This window comes from Frankliniella occidentalis, unplaced genomic scaffold, assembly GCF_000697945.3.
Source record: "Frankliniella occidentalis isolate FOCC.00 unplaced genomic scaffold, Focc_3.1 Scaffold76, whole genome shotgun sequence".
Taxonomy (NCBI): domain Eukaryota; kingdom Metazoa; phylum Arthropoda; class Insecta; order Thysanoptera; family Thripidae; genus Frankliniella; species Frankliniella occidentalis.
Genome location: NW_026267206.1, coordinates 609,007 through 612,913, shown reverse-complemented (window position 1 = coordinate 612,913; position 3,907 = coordinate 609,007). Strand labels below are relative to the sequence as shown.

The following is a 3,907-nucleotide window of genomic DNA, read 5'->3' as shown; positions in this document are numbered from 1 at the left end:
ACAGCTGTGTGGGCCAATGTCATGATTAATTCTTGGTGTGGCTGTAAACACTCACGGGGGTGGATCAGATACGAGGGGGCGGACGGGAGCCTGGTGCAGGAACACGGCCCTCCCCGCTCGCTGCACTCCATACGACCCGCCGCGCGCGCATTTGCACCCGTTTCTTTTTTATCGCCTCCACGGTCATGTTTTTTTTTGAAGCAAGGTCGCTGCACGGGATAGTTAACCGGAATAGCCGCACTCGGCAGCTTGTAAAGCCCGCCCTCCCCGCTATGACGTTGTGCACATACAGGAGGGGCTATTATGTCCGACTCCACGTGGCCACGGCCACGGCAGGTTTTCTTTCATCCCGGCCCACGTGGACGTCACCCGTGACGTTTGGCCGGCCGGGTAACGTGACGGGGCTGTCAACAAAGCGCGGGGCGGGCAGCCCGTTTGGTGCGGGCAGCCCCCTGTCGGGTCACGTGATGACGTGGCGTGGCGGGGTGGCGTGGCCAAGCGGGGCAGGGATTTAAATTTTTAAAAAAAGGAGATTTCGAAAACATTTCAAGATTTTTGTTTCTATTCTTAAATGGGTTTCCTTAAAGTTTGTTGGCTTCCTTTTTTCATTTATTTTCCGGAAATATTTGTTTTCCTAGTACATTTTTCTGGGAGAGTTCTCAATTTCTTCCTGAAAATCTTGAGACTTTAAAATTGTTCGTGCGGCGGCCAGCGCGCGCGGGGGCTGGCCGGCCGCCGCCGCCTCTAGCCCGCCGGGAGCTAGGCAGCCCGGCGTGCGGCGGCGCTCGACGGGACTGCAGTGCCCGCGAGGCGGGCGGCGGTCGTCGCCGAGGCGGGCGGGCGGGCTGGCTGCCCTGCGGCGGCGGGGCGAGCTTAGAGTCCTAGAGTCTATAGAACTCTAGGCGAGCTGAGCCGCGGCCGTTGCGGAAGCGACGCGCTCGACGGTCGCACCGCACGCTGTGATCAATCACTCCTGTTGACATGAGGGGGACCTCGGCGACAAACGAAAAAAGTACCGGGCGGCTGACGGTTTGGGGGACGGGCCGGCCACTTCTAGTGTAGCTCATCCACCTCCTGTGGCCCTCTTCTTGAGCTGTCGTAGGCCTATACACTCACCCAGCAGTCGCTGCTGTGGCCGAGCGGGCCGAGGCCAGCAGCAGCAGCAGGTTGGTGCGCTCATCGCGACGACGGGGGCAACCTTCCGACTTCTCGTCGCGTTCAATTTCAATATGTAACTCCTCCTGCATATAGTTCTACCGGCACGGCGGGGGCCCCGAGCAGCCCCCCGCCATGACGTCAGCCCGGCTCCCTGGCCAGCCTGACGAGCAGTGATGTCAGCGCGCTCGCTCGCTCACCCAGGTGTCGTCAGCCGGCCGTAACCGGGCGAGAGGGGGTGCAACGGACATGTTAACTTATACTACTTGCACTCGTCTTGCCGACTGATAAAGACTTTTGGGGAGGGCGCGTGTGTGGAAGTCTGTGACGTGCAGAAGGACCGTGGGGGTGCGGCTGGTGGGAACGGCGGGACCTGACCTGACCCTCCGCACCAGTCGAAAGCAATCTAACCTTGGCCGTACGTGGCGGGGCGGGACAGGGGGTCTTATTTACAGCTGCTATAAAGAGAGCTCGTCTCTCTCTATCTCTCTCTTGCTTGCTCGCTCACTCGCTCTTCTCGTGCCCGCGATGCACCTCTTGCATTCATAAATGCATTCCGCGAGTCCACCCCATAAAATCCAATCCACATCCGCGGCGTCCCGTGTCTGTCCGAGGCGCGCCGCGCACGCGTGGGTGGGCCGTGCTGCGCCGCCGCGGCGTACTGAGCAGTGCTGAGACGTGCTGAGACGTGTTGAGCCGTGCTAAGCCGTGCTGAGCCGTGCTGCATGAGCCGTGCTGAGCCGTGCTGAGCCGTGCTGAGCCGTTGCTGTGACGTACTGAGCCGTTGCTGTGGCGTACTGAGCCGTTGCTGTGACGTACTGAGCCGTTGCTGTGGCGTACTGAGCCGTTGTTGTGGCGTACTGAATGCTGAGCCGTGCTGAGACCTGCTGAGCAGTGCTGCTGCGCACGCGTGGGTGGGCCGTGCTGCGCTCTGCGATCCCGCTTTAGTCGCTAGCGCCGCACACGGCGGGGCGGCCGCCTGGGGAAGCTGTAGCGCTGTCGGCTTAAGGCCCCTTCAGTGTGATTTACACCGCTGCTTGTCGGAGTGTTGGGTTATGTGCGAAATCCCGCTGTTATTGGCTGGTTTAACCCCCGACCCCCGAACACCTGACCCGCCCCCTCACAAAGGTCGGGCCGGCGGCGGCGGAGTTTAGCGGAGTGAAACCCCTCCCCATGCGATGCGGAGGCACTCCAACGGCGGCAGCAGTGAGGTCACCCGCGGGGCCCGGGACACGCGGATGGGACTCTCGGGGCCGAGGCTGCCGACGCGACGCCTTGGACAATGATGCGCGGCTTTTAGGAGGCCGGGCCCCGTTACCCCGCGCGGAGGTCCCGCAGGCTCTGTTACACGTGCCTCCGGTCGCCATCCCGGCTGTCAGCAATACTTGCGAGTGGCAGGCAACTTCCAAACATATTAGGCAAAATCAGAAACAGAAGTGGCTGAATCCAGAAGCTCTTCATCGCCCTTTAGGGCCCTTTCTAGACAGTCCCTAAACGGTCTCTACCGGTGGGCAAAAAGTGCCTCCTCTCCTTGCCCTTGTCACCTCATAGTTACACCCCACCCCGAACATAATGCCAGCATCGGCACCTCCTATTGTCCCATTCGCTCAAATTGACCATTCTACAAGAGGAAAGAATTATTCCATTCAATCATTATGAAGTAAAAATAAATACCTGGGAGAAGAATTACGCCTTTTCAAGAAATTTAGATACTTGAAGACTGACACGGTGGAAATGACTGTAAATACAGGAGGAAAGTGAGGAAAGTTGGAAAACCGTTCAAGCAATTTTACGTATCCAATGTTCGGTTTTGAGTGGATTGAGGAGGATTGAGGCCCTTTCTTTGTTGTTCTGGAGCTCCAGCAACGTCCAACTAACACCTCGACTCGAGGACCACGACGAACACCATCATCTTTCGTCATCCGGACCATGACGACCATCGCGCAGGCTGAGCGCGGGTGCACCACGGCGGTGGTAATTACACTTCACCATCATATTCGCATTACGCTCTCTGCCCCCGCCGTGTCTCTGCCCGTCCATACCCGGTGTTTTCAGAAAAGCTTCCTGCTTCGTTAAGCAGCACGAGGATTCCTGCTTCGATACGATAAGTATGAAGTCATCTCTCTCTCTGGTCGATAATACTTTGCTGCTGCTGCTGCCGCCGCCGCTGCTGCAGGCCACATGAGCCAGCTTGACCCTCGTGACCCTTGCCGGCGTCGCGTCGTGGCCGGCACCGGCCGCCCGCCAGCCCCCCTAAGGGAGACGAGCAGCGGGGAGGGGGAGAGGTCAGTCGTGGCAAGGCAAGGCGAAGGTAAAGGAGGCGAAAGAGAAGCTCCTCGAGCCTCGCCTGCCTCTCCCGTCCTGCCTCATGGCCTGCCTCGTGGCGCTGCTGCCCGCCCGGGCCCGGCCCGGTCCTCTGACGGCAGCCCAGGCCCTGCTGCACACGCCGAGGCCAGCCTGTCTCTGTATTCCCGGGGCACAATGCGATTGATGCTCAACATTTGCGACTCCGCGCCGCGCTTTCAAACCATGACGGAATCCCATATGTATTCGCCGGCGCGGAAATGCCCCCGTCCCCCTCCCCTTATATAGCTTTTTGTTTGGCCGAGACTTACTACTATGCCTACCTACTGCTGCTACATGACTCGATGCATTTTTTTTTATTTCCCCCCGTGATTTGGTTTTTACCCCTCCAGTTGCCTCCGGCGCGCGCTCGCAGAACAAATGTATCTGGCCGTTTAGCAGCTCATTA

The 3,907-nt window shown here is 59.1% G+C and overlaps 1 protein-coding gene across 1 annotated transcript in view; it reads right to left on the bottom strand.

Moving 5' to 3' along the window:
• LOC113209667 (calpain-A) overlaps window positions 1-3,907 on the bottom strand; it is a 17,789-nt gene that overhangs the window by 8,278 nt on the left and 5,604 nt on the right. The gene's annotated exons all lie outside the window — the stretch shown is intronic.